Source organism: Protopterus annectens, chromosome 1.part0, assembly GCF_019279795.1.
Source record: "Protopterus annectens isolate FY-2018-M chromosome 1.part0, PAN1.0, whole genome shotgun sequence".
NCBI classification, from domain to species: domain Eukaryota; kingdom Metazoa; phylum Chordata; order Ceratodontiformes; family Protopteridae; genus Protopterus; species Protopterus annectens.
In genome coordinates, this window is record NC_056725.1 from 1,604,722,447 (window position 1) to 1,604,740,191 (window position 17,745).

The following is a 17,745-nucleotide window of genomic DNA, read 5'->3' on the forward strand; positions in this document are numbered from 1 at the left end:
TCATAACTGTATGTTGGATTAGCAATTACTGCGGTGGTGGTGCTGCGGTAGCATTGTCGCCTCACAGTTAGACGTTGCCCGTTCGATTCTCAGTTAGAGCGTCTTCTGTGTAGCAACATTTGTGAATGGGCGTTCCTTCGCTGAAGGTTGTGCATTAGGCTCGGCAAGCCAGTACGTAAAAATCTACTGCCAGCCATTAGCGGACCGGAGTTCCACTGTGGCGACCCCAACCGGGAAAAGCCGAAAGACACAACAACATTGCTGGATTAGCAATTAAACAAATTTTTGTGCTTTATAACTGGCACAGAGCACATACTCCCAAAGCAAACATGAACAATGTGTGTGTGTGTGTGTGTGTGTGTGTGTGTGTGTGTGTGTGTGTGTGTGTGTGTGTGTGTGTGTGTATTTGTGTACGTGCATGGAATCTGCATGCATGTAGTCATGTGTGGGTGGGTGGGTGTATGCATCTGTACGTGGGCATATGTGTAAGACTTCACTCATTGTTGGAGCATGTTAATAAATAGTTGTTACTTTTTTAGTGGTTTATATTATTGACAAATTCACTGATGAAATACTGAGAGTGTATGATATCCATTGTTTCTTTACTTCTTTTTTCTGCATATCTATGCAGGTTGCTTTAGGGTGATTAGAAGATGCTTGACAGGGTTCGCCCCCTCATTATAGATGTCTGTGTTTTTGTCATTAGACAAAGTATGATATGGATATTTAAATATCTACTGACTGCAGTTTGTAGTATGGGCAAAGATAATATAAAACATCTTCTTCTACATCTGAGTCATATAAACTTTTAGTCTAACAGTAGCAAAATGATACCTCTGCAAATGGAACCCAGACATAAATAAGTAGAATAAAAGATAAAGTGGTTTCCCCAGGTTCAGGTGTTGACATCAGGTAACCTACATGTCACTGAGTGCAATGTGGTACAACTGCAAGTCACTGAGTAAGACTGAGACACAAGTAACCATGTGTAGCTCAATGAAGCAGGTGAATGAAGGCACACTAATCTTCTTTGTTTTGTGGTGTGGAAGGTGGCCACTGCATGTTTGTACTAAGAAGGGGGCTATGTGTGTAGAAGACAGGTTGGATAAAAAAAAAATGTTGAATGTAGATGCACAGAAGAAAGGATGGGAACATTGGAAAACTATGGATAAAAACATATGCTGGATATCTGAAATGAAAATGCTTATAAAAATATTTGGGATCCATTTTCTGGAATGTTTCCTCTTTTTGTTCATATTTACATTTGTCTCTTGCCATTTTTAACTACTGTTTAGTGTAGTATACAACAGACCAAATTTGAATGATAGTGTGAGTAAAAAGTTTAACATCCTTGATCACTAGCACTTATTAGCAGTTATGTCACAGATGAAAGTGTATCAGGGTGGTCTGTCACACTCTACACCAAAGTCCTTGTCTCATACTGCCGAGAAACCTTGGCTGCTTGAAGTCATTTTTAGTATGATATGACTGGACAATCAGTACATAACAGAACTGAACAGGGTCCCTCAGACTTGGTAGCTTCTTGTGGCATGGTGGTATTGCACTGCAGGCATACAGTTACTGACAAATACTTTATAATGCAATGCATTGTAAATGTAGCCCTAATACAAAATGTCTGACTTGGTTCTAAGATTCATAATAGGGTTTGTAGAATAGTATAGGATTTGAGTATGGGAAAGGGATCGTGTCACATCATTCTCCAAACTAATTGCATTTGCTTCCATATTTTCTTTCCAGTTGGTCATCAATGACTTGGGTAATGGTTGCTTTGTCCTTCTGCAATGTTTTATCATGTATATGTGATATCTCTCTTCCTCTATGTGCAATAGCTGTATACTTCCTAATGCACTGCAGTCAGGAAGCTAGTAATCAAACATATGAGCTGGAGAATTAAGGCTATGAGTAGTGGTTGAGCTGTTACCTGCAGAGTCTGTGGTTCAAGATCCTCTGCCTCCCTTGTGCAGCTACTTGTCTTTGTTCATACTGCATGGCAGAGCATGACTGAGCTCAAACAATGATAGACTCCTATAACTAACTGACTGAGGAGGGTGGCAGAACACTACTAGAGCAGCCTAGCACTTGGAAAGCTATTTCATGATTTCACAAACTCTTGATTAGTTGAGTGAACAAACATTTGCATTCTGCTTGTTTACTCTATGGCAAGTTGAGCCACGGTGGCTCATACTTTAATCAATGATGCCCATGATTCTGTTCTGAAAGTAATTTCAAGAAGAATGATATTTTGGCTAGACCCAGCACTGAACATCTCCTTACTTACTGATGAGATAATGCACAAAACAATCTGCGATGATACAGTGACACAGCAGTTATTGTTAGTATTGCTTCCTCATAATGCTTGGCTCAGGTCATTAATTTTACTCCTGAAAATGGTGCTTTCTGTGTAGAATCTGTATGGTCTCTTCATGTCTGTAGGGGCTTCCTCAATATCTTCCACTTTCCTCCCACATCTGTAAGACATGCTGTAAGTGAATTGGCAATCCTCAAATTATCTAAAGGCGTAGGTGTGTGTGTGTGTGTGTGTGTGTGTGTGTGTGTGTGTGTGTGTGTGTGTGTGTGTGTGTGTGTGTGTGTGTATGTGTGTGCCTTGACACTACTGAGTTCCTGGATAGTCAATAGCTCTGAATAAAGTTGGCACTGAAGAATGAATGGCTGAATGAAAAAAAAAAACAATATTTGATTTGTTTGCTACTTCCTTTCATATTAATAACTTGCTTTCTTGTTGTTACAATATGGGCACTTTTAAAAGGGTTGCTAATCCTTACTTCTGAGTATGGCCTTACTCTTATTAATGTCACTTGAAACGGAAACATCTCATCTGCAAACATTAAGCAAAGCCTGCTGGTTTATGAATGGTACCCCAAAAAGAGATCTCAGTGCCAGATGCTGTCCAGATCAGGTTGGGAGTCCACTCTCCTTCATTACAAGCTACTACTTTTCATTTTAATTTATCCATTATTTTTCACGGATATTTGTTAATCTGTGCATGGTTTATTAAAAATAAAGTATAGCAACAGAATTCTTTACTCAAGCATTTCCGCATTTACCTTCCTGATCATCCCAAAACATCTTTATAGGTTCATAGGTTCATACTAGGCTATCTGCCCTAGGGCATTTACAAGCCTAGCTAGAGTGTGTTTGGCTTTCACCACCCTTTGAATTGAGTTTACTGTGCCCTTTTTAAGGCGAGTTTACTGTGCCTCTGTCTAGTAGTGACACAGAAGTAATCCCCAGGGTAAACCTACGATCTCCCATCCACTCGTCAAGATTCCTCTTGAAGAGAGTCAGTGAGGGTCTCTGCCTAACATGTACTGGGATTTCATTCCAGAGCTTAGGGAGCCTCTGGATTATGAACCTGTCCCTCCAGCATGTCCTATTTATTTCTGTTCTGAGGTTCAAGTCCCTTGAGAGAGAGCGTAGTTCTAAGGGATTTGAATTTTCTGAGGTGGAGCATGTCCATTAATTCTGGGTTGGACATATCTTTATACATCAGGCATAGATCACCTCTAAGTAGGTGGTATGTAACTGAGTAGAGCTGGAGTTTCTTTATCCGAGTAGCATATGTCATCAGTTGGAGTCCCTTGATCCTCTTTGTGAGGTACTTTTGGGGTCTTTCTATTTGCTGCAGGTGTCGGGTAAGGTACATCCCAAATGGGGCATTGTATTCTATTATGGGCCTGATGAGGGATGAATAAAGGGGCACGATGACCTCTCTTGATCTAGATGTGAAAGCTTTCATGATAAGGTGGGCTATATAGAAGGTCTTTCTAACCACTTTGGCAATGTGGTTGTCGAAGGAGAGTTTACTATCGACTTGGAACCCACTTGGGTGATAGTTTCCGGGGTCCGTAGAAGCACCACCTTTGTGGAGTGGGACCACTGTTGCTGTACGCCATTCTTTGAGCACATATCCTGTAGTAAGGCTGAGATTGCACAGCAGCTTTACGTGAGGGTTTAGTTCTTCTTGGAGTTCATGTAGGACGCAACCCGGGACACCATCTGGTCCCATTGATGCTGTGTTTTTTGCTTTGGAGAGGGCGGCTTTCACCTGAGCATCTGAGATGTTAGGGAGGTAGCACTCTGCTGGGATAGATATTTGCTCTTTTGGGGGGGGGGGAGTTTGCACTGAACCTGTCTGCCAGGATGTTGGCAATGTCCGTAGGTTCCGTGTATTTTTTGTCATTTTGGATCAAATCTGAGCATATCTGGGAATTGCATCCCAGGTTCCTAACATAACTGAAGCAGGCCTTGTGATTATCTTTAGTTTCCTGTACAATTTTTCTCTCGAAGCTGGCCTTGGAGGATTTTATGAGGGATCGTAGTTTTTTGCTAGTACTGATCAGAGATGCCTTCCCTTTTAGGGATTTTGCTCTATCATTTAGTAGCTTCCTCCTTCTGTTGTACAGCTTATTTATGGCTGGGGTCCACCAGACTGGATGCCTGCCTTTGGAAGATTGGGTGTTGGTTTTGTTTGGGATAGCATGATCCATGCATTCCTGGAGGTGTCCATAGAATGTGTTTATATAGGATTCTGCAGTTTGGGCCATAGTTTCCACTTGCCAGGGGGCCTTGAAGGATTCTGCCTCAGTTTTGAGAAGTGTGAAGTTCACTTTTGAGAAGTTTTTCACTGTGGTTTTCTGAGCTGGGGGTGGGGTTGGGATGTGGATATCCAGTGAGATTAATTTATGGTCCGATCTTACCAATGAGGGGTATACCTCTGGTATGGAGCATAGAGTCCCCATGTTGGTGATGATTAGGTCAAGTATGTTTTCCCCTCTTGTGGGAGTGGTGACTAGTTGTTCCATAGCATTAGAGTTTATAAATTCTAGGAACCTTTGGGCTAGGGTGTTGGGGCTTGAGTAATGCTCCCAGTCTATGTTTGGGTAGTTGAAGTCACCCAATATAATGGTGTTTGGAGAGATCTTCATATTCTCCAGTGTTCTCAAGAAAGCCAAGTAGGATTCCTGATTTTGAGAGGGTGGTCTGTAACATGCTAAAAACTGAAAATCAGTTTTGCCCACTGTTAGTTGCACATTGATGGTCTCTGATGCTTCGTGCAGCTTCACTAACCTGCAGGTGTGGGTATCTTTGATGACTATGGATACTCCCCCCCCTCCTTTTGTGGATCAGTCTGAGTTTTGGGGCCGAAAAGCATGATATGAGGTATAACCTGGTAGTGCTGGTGTGCTCTCTGGAGCCTTGAACCAGGTTTCTGTCACTGCACAGATATCGATGTTCTCCATACTGTGGAGGGCTTCGAGTGCGTGCATCTTGAGGTTTAGACTTCTAGCATTTAGCAGCATTACCCTTAGTTTCTTATTCATTGTGTTGTCTATGGAGGTGGGTTTGTCTTTTGAGCCTTGCCTAAAAAAGGCACTATGGGGGTGGCAAGAGCCTTTTCCAATATCCGAAAGCCCAGGGGTGACAGGTGCAAGCCATCCCTAGCGACCCTATGCTGTACCTACAGAGCCTTTTCCATTTTGAATCCCACTCTGTGGACCACAATTCCTGTTATAGTAAGAGAAGTGAAAGGTTTACAGCCTCCAAACTGAATCATAAGAAGAGCCTACACATTGTGTGACCTGTCTCAAAGTGATTGTGGTTATGCTTTTATGGTTTTGGTCATTATTTCAGCAGGAAGATAAATGATTGTGACTACACTATGCTATTATTTTTTCTTTTTTTACTGTTGGTCCAAACGTTCATTATCAAACATACTTGTTTTCTGCTATCAGTATTATTATACTTAGGTCTTAACTTGAAAATCATCTTAGTGGTCCACTTCATTTATCTGCAAAACAAAGTAAAATAAAAAAAATGTGACTTATATAACCAAATGTGTCATCTTAGGCAGCATTCAGTTTTTCAATGAGATAGTGTTACAGGGAAAATCCCTGGTGCTATATAAGGAATTGAGTGTAAAGAGGATTATCCCATGTTGCAGTTATGTTTTGTCATTATGTAAGGTCATTGAAGACATGGAAATTATGCAGTATAGGAAGGGAGTGATGCTCCTGCAGAGTTCCATATTGTTGCGTCATTACATAATGCCACCAATACTATATGACTAAATCCAGCAAGCAATAATGCCCAACAGGGTGTGTGTAAATAACACCCACCCAGGGGTGTTATGAGAAATGTTTTTAGTTTGATACAACAAAGTGGTAACCTGATCTTTTGTGATAATTGTTGATAGAGTGGTGGAGGGCATTTCTTGGGGGCATAGCTCTGAACTGTCCAGATTTTCACAGAATGTCCAGATTTTTTACTTATATATTGGTCCATTTCTCATAAAATTGTAGTTTTCCTGGTAAATCACTGGCAAATTACTGAGGACTGAAGTTAGAATATAATGGCAGACATTTGATTTTCTTACTTAATATCCTTCAGAAATTCACTGTAATGCAAAAGCTGTTATTCAACCAACTTTATAAGTATGTAAGAGAAATATTTAAAAGGTTTCCCTATTTTGGGCCTTTGTCCCCAATTATTTGTGTCTTTGTCCAGATTTCTTGCTATAAGAGGTTGAGAGGTATGCTTGAGAGAGAACTGGGGGTGATGGGGATGTGAAATTTGAGATGAACTTGTTGGCCAGCAGATTTACTATGTCTTCTGGCTGAGTGTATGTGATGCCATCTACGACTAATTCTGCAAGTTTACCTTAGAGTTCTTAAAGTTTTTGGGGTTAGGTGTATGTGGGGGGGTCTAGTTTTACCTTTGTTTCAAGGAAGACCGCTTTGTGATCTGATCTTACCATTGAGGACATCACACAGGGCAGGGGGTGGTTGCAGCATTGCCCCCTATTTGTGAGTACCAGGTCTAAGACATTTGCTCTCCTAATGGGAGTGCAGACTAGCTGCTATAGGGCATTTGAATTTACAAAGTCAAGAATTTTTTGGGCCTGCTTGTTAGTGGTCATGGATGTCTCCCAGTTAATGGAAGGATAGTTAGAATCACCCATAAGTATGGTATTGGGCAGGATGGTGAGTGATTCTAGTAACTTCAGGTATGATGTATGGGTTTCATGGTTCATGGTGGGGGACCTGTAGCTAGCAAGAATATGGTAATGGATTTTTCCAATCATTAGTTTGACATGGAGTAACTCAAGCATGTCATATTGTTTGATCAGCCTTGAGGTATGCTTTCTCATTACTACCCAACACAAAGTAAGGAATATTGATTGTGGAATGTTTGCAGATTACAGTTCATAAGAAAAGAATGTTACTGCTTGTAGATTATGTACACAATGAATAACAAGCAATAATGCATAATGGGATAAACATTATAAATAAATAATGGTCCACCTTGTGGTATTGTGAGGCCAGATGGCACAGACAAAGAGAAACGTTGCTCCTGAAGATTGGGACATTTACTCTTCACATTTCATACAGGATCCTGTTGCACAACAGTCCTGCTGCTTTTTTCCCTCAGACCTCCCCAGTTTCTAGCAATCTGAATGTATTGCTGTTTAGGATAATGAAAGTATTGAATGAAAGAACAGAATATTTATGTCTGCAGTTTCCGTGACTAATCGTTCTAGGGATTTGATCCTCTGAGAGGAAAAATTGTGCAGTTTATTTTAGCATTTTTGTCCTTTTCCATCAAGGTTGCTGCTGCTCTTAAAGAGGGAGCTGTTGCAGGCTGCCTAGTTGTGCATGTGGGGAAATTAATGAAGTAAACATATTTAAGCTTGGAGATTGTGTTAGTATTTTTGTAAATAATTGAAGATCACCATGGAGACTATTGCTACTTAAATCGGGAAATGCCTGAAATGATTCATCTGCTGTTTATATTCTCAGTGGTGCAGATTGGAAAACTTAACAATTGAAAGTTATTAATACAGATGATAAAAATACATTCTCAGATTGAATAATTCCCCATTTTAAAACTTTACAGTTTTCATTAGTTATAGTTTTAAGATGGTGATGTGAGGGCTTGTGAGAATTCCATGGCAATGTATTTTTATATATTTGCTATGTGGGGTAGATCACTTCTCTGGTGGATCCTTTTCAACCTCAGCCTGGGATATATCAGAGAATAGGTTACATTGTCCAGAGAATTGATTTATCTTGTTAAAAGCAGTAGTAGCAGACATATACAGCTCTTTTGTATGCATAAAATAAAATAAGATCAGAGAAAATTAGTATTTTTATATATTGGAAGGAAAAGGAGTAGGTAGAAATAAGAAGTAGTAAGAGTCTGATGAAGTAGAAAGAGGATGAGGGCATGAAGTGTTGGAGGGGGAATGTTGATTTGGGGGAGGCGAAATTAGAGAGAATGCGGGATGCAGTAGGGGAGAACGAATATGGAATGAGATGTTACAAATGCAGTAATGGAATAAGTGAAAAAGGTACCGTGAAAGGCATGCATGTGAGGTGGGAAACTGCAGTATTAAGTGATCTCTTGGATGGAAAAGCATTTGCAGTTTGCTTTTGTAAATAGATACTTCTGAAGTTGTTTTCAGAATGTAATGTAATATCCCTAAGGTGAGGAGAAAGTTATTCCCATGTTTGTAGAGGTATAACAAAGAAGCCATGCTCAATGGGGTGGAGTGGAGTTTTGTATAGTGAGGGGGAGGGATGAGAGGACTGTGATATAAGACTTTATGAAAAGGTATACTAGGCTAATCTGCTGGAATAGAGCAAGAAGGTATCTTGGTAAATTAGTTCATGGTTAAGGAAGGCTAGAAGCAGGGTGCATCTTTCATGTACTGGTAGTCATTTTGCTTTGGAGAGGACTGAGCAATGGTGCACTCCTTGGGGGTGGCAGCTAAGGTTTTCTAAAGTCCTTTATTACAGCCTGGACCTCAGCTGTTTAACTGGCATGGAAAGCACAGCCATGTCCTTTGAGAGAAGATAAACTTACTGGGCAGCTTTCCCGGTGCCAAGAAACACTAGTAATCAAAAATCAAAAGCTTAAAACTGTCTACTTTTATTAATTTGCTTTCATGTATAAAGACAGTATGATAATTGCAGAAACCATATTTAATATTGGTGGCTTACTTATGATTTGGTCAATTTTCACTTTAAGATCCACTTCAAGTTTTTCACCAAGAGTCCAGAGAATAGAAACATTTGTAGTGGAGAAGAGTTGCTGTGTCTGTCCACTAAATTATTTCTGATATGGTCAATGTTTGGAAGGTATTTGCTTTTACCCAGGCATGGAAAAGATTTTGCATGCATCTAATAAATAACTAGATTGGTCAATTTTCCTTGCCCATTTTATAAAAGCCTTTTAAGTGCTTTCTGCTGCAATATATCAGCATGCACTTTATTATTGCTTTTAAAGCTTGCATGTGTTTTATTTATAAAGACATATGTCTGGGAAGGGCAAAACTCTGCAGATGTATATGATGTTGAGTACTATTACATAATGTGTCATGAAAAGTATAAGAAAGTATCTCAACAAGTGAAATAAAATGAATTGTAAATGTCTGCCATTTACAAGTAAAGCTGTAAAAAAATGAAAAATCACATCTGAGGTCATGTGAAAGACTAGCAGGAAAACACCTTTATAAATGATGATAAAATGAACTTTCTGCTTTGACATTAACAAATTGATGGTCTGCAGGATTACAAAGGTGCCATTAGTCCTAGATAAAAATAATTACACAAAACATTAGCAAAGTAGCCAAGAGGCAGTATGTAGATGATATGGTGCTGCCTATGCAATTTGTTACAACCATAATGCATGTACTTTGTATGACTTATGTTGCACTCAGGTCACATGTATCAAATATATGACTGATGTCACAGATACTCATTCACACTGACTTATGACTACTGCATAACTACTAGCACATTACTCTGCATGCTGACTACATTCTGGGGTACGATTCTGTGGAGAATGTAACACAGCATATCATGTAAATGTACGTTTACTACAGATAATGAGCAATGCCTAACTGTAGTGATGGAATTTTCAACATGGGTCTAAATCAAGGGATAAATCCTGCACTGCATCTGAGACATTCCACATACCTTAGTCTATATCTGCAGCATATTCTCCATATTTGTTTTCCTCAAAAAGTTTTTATTTTTCAAATACAGTTGAAGAAATTCCATAGTATTTGTATAGAACATCTTAATAACCATGTACACTATTTACATCAGCCTGAGACTATAACACAGCTCAATATATACAATTACTTTATAGGTATAACAATCCAGTTATCAGAGTGTATATGTTCGGTTATTGTAAAGTGTCAATCAATGATATGACCTTTTCCCATGGATTGTTAATAATGGCTTAGGATGAATCCTTAATTCTTTAATTTTAATTTCCAACAATGATGTGGTCTTCAGTATGGTGTAAAAGTCTTCCAAAGTCAGTATAGTGTTTGTATTCCATCTTCCTGTTATACACTTCCGTGAGATTGTAAGTATTGTCCATACTAGATACATATTTGACTCATTCAAATGAGGACCTTCGTACCCATTTAATAATACTAGAGCTTTAGATAAGTTAAATGATTCATTAAATACAGCTTGTAAAAAGTTTTTAATACCATTCCAAAATGGCTTAATTGTAACACAGTCAAAAAAATGTGATTCCAATCTGCATTGTGTATTTGCTCACACCTCCAACATATTCCCTTTGTGGAAGAATTAATTTTAGTAATTCTATCTGGAGTTAAGAATGCTCTGTGCAAGCAATTCCAATTAAAAACTTTCCAGTATTGTATAAACGATGTATGTTTTATTGATAATAAAATATTTGATTTAATTTCTTCAGTTAGCTGTAATGAGTGTCCTTTTGTTCTATAATTCCAATATGAGGATTTGGGTGTTGTTTTATAATTTATCAATCTCTTGTAAAATTTTGAAATACTATTTCCCATGTCATAATCATTATATATGATTTCATATACGTATTTCATAAGTTTAGGTATTTCTTTAAATGAAGAATTATTAATTGTTCTGCATAAATCTTGTGAATACGTCAGAATGCTTTGCATAGTTAGCCAATCTTGTGGAATTTTGTATGTTGTTTCTATTGTTTGCATATCCAGAACTTTCAGTTCTTTGATACATTGAAACCAACAAACAAATCCTTTCTGTTCCCAGGAATTAATTATTTTTCTGTATATTTTATGTGGATAGCTCTTTGTAACTATGAATGGTGTTAAAAGATCAAACCAGGTTTTTAAATCTATCTTTGCATTAATAATTTTCCTAAATCAGTTAATGTAATAATTAATCATACGAGTTTTAGCGGGCTTAGTTATGTTATATTGCATACTAATACATAATATGTGCCATGGCAAATTGTTTTTATCTGTTATTTGAATTTTTTTTAAATTAAATTAATTTATTGATATTACGGTTAATAATTCTTTCCAATTTGCAGAATATATTGGACTTATCTAATCTGAGTTTGTTTTAGATATTGATGCTTTTATATATGTTTCTGTATCAGGAACATTTAATCCTCCCTGTTTCCATGGTCTGATATGATGTATTAAAGCTATTCTGTTTCTTTTGCGAAACCATAAAAATTTTATTAGAGATGAGTTTATTTCTTTGAGTATATTCCTTTCTGGTAATAGTTGTATTGCCAAAGCCATATATAGAATCTTGGGTAGTAAAACCATTTTTATTAACTGGTCTATCTTCAAATATTAATATTATTTTGTTCCACTTTTCCACAGAGACTTTAATTGTATTGATGCTATTATTGTAGTTTTTTTAGACTAATTCATAATTATCCTTGCATAACTCAATTCCTAGATATTTTAAGGTAGATTCCTGTTTCCCTATAACGTGATTCCCCTTCGTCTGAAATTCTTTTTTTTTATTTAAAAATAAAAATTTTGATTTTGATTTATTGAAATGGAGTCGTGAAGTCCTGTAAAATGTGTCAATTAAAATATCTAATTCTTCTAATGTCTCTTTTGTATTGGATAATGTTAATAGTATGTCATCAGCAAAGAGCATTACTTTAGAACTGTATTGCTCATAAACATCTACTCCTTTGATTTTTGTATTGTTACATATTGAATCTGCCAATATTTCAATAGCCAAAGCAAATAGAATTGGTGACATGGGACAGTCTTGTTCAGTACCCTTTGTTATATGTATAGATTCAGAGGTGAAATGACCAAGCTTAACATTTGCTAAATTATTTGTTTATATATTCTTTAGTAGATGAACAAAGGAAGGAAGAAATTCAAATAACACCAGAATTTTGAATAAATAGTCCCAATTTAGGGAATCAAAGGCTTTCTCTATATATAAGCCAATTATAAGTGTTTATTTTCTTTATTAACATAATCTATAAGAGAAATTATCCTTTTAATATTGTCATAAGTGTGTCTATGATATATAAATCCAGTTTGATCATTATTTATTGTTTTGGATAGTGGTATTTTCATTCTGTTAGTTAATATTGTCATAAATATCTTATAGTCATTATTTAATAATGATATAGGTCTATATGAGGTACAGAGGTTTGGGGATTTGCTTTCCTTTAGGAGTGGTGTGATTAAGGAATATATCCAAGAGGGTGGTATTAAAGCTTGTAACTGAATTTCTAATAGAGTTTTATGGAAGTGGATAGTATCTTTGAAGGAAAAAGTTTATATATTACCATCATTATGCCATCTATAGCTGGAGCTTTATTATTTTTACCCTCTTTTATTGTATCTGTAATTTCTTTGTAGGATAAGGGTGCTTGTAGATCTAGCTTTAATTTTTCTGTTTTTTTTATATTAGAACATTTTTCATCTAGATTTTATTGATTGATATGTATATTTTCTTTTTGGAAATGTTCTATATAGTGATTTCTACAGGCATCAAGAATATCACCTATATCCGAGACATGTTTCCCTTTCTTTTCATGGAAGATACTTTTAATGTTATTAGCTTTTGATTGTATTTTGATTCTTGTGGATAAATTATGTACATATTTGGGAGAAGTGGCCAAGGTATTAATGTTTTGTTTTTCTAAAGCTAAACTAGTTTTATGTGTTAGAATTTCACTGTATTTATTGTTTAATACTTCTACTTTCTTTTTCATCTTCAAATGATTTTGTTTTTTTTTCAGCTTTTACTGACAAAAGTTTGGATTGTAGATCTAATAATTCAGAATCCCATTCTCTGATTTTTTTATACCAAGTTAGGGTTTTACCATCTATGTAAGCTTTTAATGAGTCCTATATCATTATTTTATTTATCTCTGTGGTATAATTAATATCTAAGAAGAACTGCAATTCAGATAATAACCAGGGTTTGAACTCTTTAATTTTAGTCATATATGCTGGAATTCTGGAGTTAAATATTAATGATTTGTACCCATTTTGAAGTTTTAGTATCAATGAATTGTGGTCTGAAAAGGGGCAGGGAGTGACTGAGAAATTAATGATTTCAGAATGTAAGTCATGGGCAGCAAATATTTTATCTATTCTAGTTTGGGTACCAAATCTGTGATCCTGATGGGAAAACAACAAAGATTTATTTTCTTTAAATTTGAAAGTATCTACAAGATGAAATGATTCTACCCACTTGTTTAAAGCTTTTGATACAGCAGATGTACGCAACGGTCTTTTATTTGTAGTTTCAGAAATATCAAATATACAGTTAAAATCTCATCCTAATATAAAGTTGCCTTTATAATTATTGGAAATGAAATCCAAGTGTTTTTAACAGTCCCTGATTCAATGCCTGGGGACCGGTATAGATTGGCTAGGGTCCATATTCTGTTTTTATATTTAACTATTAGTAATGCATAAGGCCTTCTTTATCTTCTTACTTACAAATAATTTCTGATTAATCACATTTGTTTTCCATAAAATTGTTACCCCTTTTGTCTTTGTCTTATAAGTGGATTGCACCAATATCATATATCCCTTAGGATTCCATTTGCAATTGTCATTTGTTTTGAAATGAGTTTCTTGAAGGAAGACAATTTGTGCTTTGTTCAGTTTTAAATATTTCAGTAGATTTGATCTCTTGCTAGGATTGTTTAAGCCATTGGTATTTAAAGATAATAAAGTTAAATCCATCTTAGGTTATTTAGACTATGTATTTTTTGTTTTATTGTGACTATTAAACATTTTCCTCTGATAACTATAAAGTATATGTTTGAGCTTTTAAAGGAAATTATCAGTTTTATACTTTTAGTGTTTACCAATAAAGTAATGTTTTGGTCAGGCATACTAAAAATGTTTTTGTGAAATAAACTTAAACTAATAAATGTTAACAAAACTAAGATCCACACTAGCCATGGAATGAAAATCATTCCTAATCTGATGGATAAACCTAAGTCCATCAGATTATCATTCATACCTTAACAATCCAGAACATCTAAGCTCCATAAATTGAATTAGCATATGGAAAATATTTGGTAATAGGAATAACCTTGCTGGCTAGGCTTACGTAGGCCCTTGGGCCGATAGCCTAGTACCTACCTATGAACCTATGAACCTATGAACAGATATAGTACTATTGTAGATTAGACAGAATTCTAATGCAATATAAATGTCTACTTATTGCATAAGCAATTAATATTTACATGAAAGATAGATGACAAGCAATTCAATCATAGTAAAGTAGGATGTATCATATATAAAACCTCAGTAAAAGATTATAGCACACAGTTATTTAACATATTCACCCTTACTGATGAAGTCTTTCAAAACGTATTACTTAATATAAATAGATGGTAATAATATTTATACCTAATGTTTATAATACAATGTATTTTACTAGATATATCAGAAGTTATATTTTATTGCTTGCCAGCATTTAAGTAATCACGTTGTTTGTTTCTAACTTACTTAAAGCATCACATTTGCTTTATGTAAACATTGATGAAAATTAGTTTATTTTAATTACCAGTGCATCCCTCTTCCTCCCATTTCCTACACATAAAGATTTTAATATCTGTCATTTCTTATTATAAAATGAGTGAAATTATAGGTTAAAAACAACAAATTCACTTATTGTGATTAATGATTACAAGTTCCCTTTCCATATTCATAAATTGCCATTTTATGGCATATACTGAAAGTTTTTAGATTTAAAGGGCAACATTCTATTTTGTATATTCAGCAAAGGTTAAACTGAGTGATTATTGTCAATTTAATACTATTTGTTCATAATGTGATTGTTACATTCTGGGACATTCCTAGTTCGGGCTTCCATTGTTTCTCTTGAACAACTTTGTCAGTTTGATATCATGTATAAAGCATTAGTTACCTTGGTAACCACTTAAGTATTATATATGATCAAAATTGGTTACAAAAACTACAATTCAAGTTAAATCAATTACATGACTTGTTATGCATATTTACTTATATAACAAAATCATCATGCTTCCCCTTGATGTTCAATGTAGTGCATGCCATTTATGACAAGTTAAGACAGTAGTGTTATTATACACAAGCCCGTGTTATTAAATCCTGTCTTTAATATCTAAATTCAGTAGACTGCTTCATCTTATATGATTATATATTTTATGTCTAGATTCACTAAAATCATACATTACATAGCTATTGCGTGTGTTTATTTTTTATTTGGCCGTTGCTTAGTTATTTGAGAGAGCACAAGCTGTAATGTTTATTCTTATTATTAGCTCCTTCCAAGCATGTTTATACAGTCCACAGACTTTAAATTATGTGACCCTTCTAATTTCTTATTTGTTATAAGTATATTTCCATCCTTACATACACACATATAAGTACTTCAAGCATGGGAAACAATGCCCATCCAGTTTTGCCAGAATACCATTCACTAGTTCATGTGTTGTGTTTCCAGGCTGTTCTTAAAATACCCAAACCAATATTTGTCCTGTTCCATTTTACCAGCCTGTTCCATGCAGTGGCCACTCTGCCAGTGAACCATTCAACACACTTTCCATTCCCACAGATATTTCCATGAAGGAAATCTGATGACTCTCTAGCAATTCCTGGCAACCCCAAACACCCCTAAAATCAGCTATCCCCATATGCCCAACATGTCCGAGCAAGCTCACCTCCCAGATCATTGCAAAGGGTACTGCACAAGACCAAGTGCTCTTAGTCTTTCACAATAACTCAGACTTCCACTCTTATGTAAGTCCTTAATGTGTTTGGACCAAAATATATTTTAAATATAAAATTACACTTATTTTTTTTTCTTATCAAGAATCAACTTAATGAGCTAAACAAAGTGTTGGGAGACAATCAATATGTGTACATGTGGTTTAAAACATCCCTTTTATTATATATATATATATATATATATATATATATATATATATATATATATATATATTTTAACCAAAAACTTCATCACCAAGAATCATCTTGGAGGCTCCTCTGAGCCATTAAGCATTATCATCACTCTGTCTCCATTACCATAGCAACCTGGGAGTGTCTGTTTCTGTTAGTGTGTCTGTGTACTGCATACCAGAAGCTCACGAAGCACCTGAAGCAAAGCTTCACTTCACTGCAACTTCAAGCCTAAATTCCCTATCTTTCAGTGAGGCAGCAGCCAGGAAAAGAACAGAGAGCAAACAGATAAAAAAAAAAAATTCCCAACAAGCTGCCACAACAAGAGACAGCACACTCCTCCAGCCCTCCCACCTCTCACTCAACAGACGTACAAACAAACCATTCTCTGCCAAAATATCTGAAATCACATTCTATCCAACCCCTTCCCCTAGATCCAGGCTAAAACACCAAATGTCTCTTCCGAATACACAAGCATCAGTGAACCTCAATCACAAGCCACAACCCACAGCTTCCCAGAGACGGAAAAAGCAACATATAACAGCTTCCAGACACAGCTGCATCCACATATACCATGTCAGGCTTAATCAAACAGCACTCAAAGCTATGATACCTGGGATAATTGATATTAATTATGTTTAGACAGAATAATAATGACATTTGTACTAGCTACCAGACATGGCTGCATCCACACACACCATATCAGGATTGATCAAACAGCACTTGAAGCTATGATACCTGCCATAACTGATATTAACTATGTTTTGACAGAATAATAATGATATTTGTACTAGCTGCCAGACACAGCTGCATGCATGCACACCATATCAGGATTGATCAAACAGCACTCGTAGCTATGATACCTGCCATAATTGATATTAACTATATTTAGACAGAATAATGATGACATTTGTACTAAGAGCTTGCTACTATTATTTAACCAGGATATACATGACATTTCTAAATCATACTTTAACTGAAGAAGGCATTAGTCTCCATGACAGCATTTTTTTCAAAACACTCTACTGTTACTGCTATTATATATGATGTTAATTTGTTACATTTGAGTCTGAACTCTGATGAATGGTACCTTGTTGAATTAGTTAATTCATTACTTAAATTATTATAAGTAAAATCAATGAAAAATGAACAAGATAAGTATTTTCTATATTATTATACTTGTTTATGGAGCTCTCAAAATTCACTGCTCTCAGTTGACCATCTAGGCTCCACCCTATTCACCATATTTTGTAAGCCAACACAATGTAATTATCACAGTTCTTCCAGGTCCCTCATCAGAAACATCTCCATCTTCACAAATGTCATAATATCACAGAGTAAAATATATTTTATTTCAAAATTGTTAACAGTGTAGTCCCACTAAGACCATCCACCATTTTCAGTGGAGACTTGAGAAGAGATTAAAGTCCACACAGAAAACAATTACAAGTATGTAGGTACTGCAGAAAAATGTACATCATTATAACATGAACATG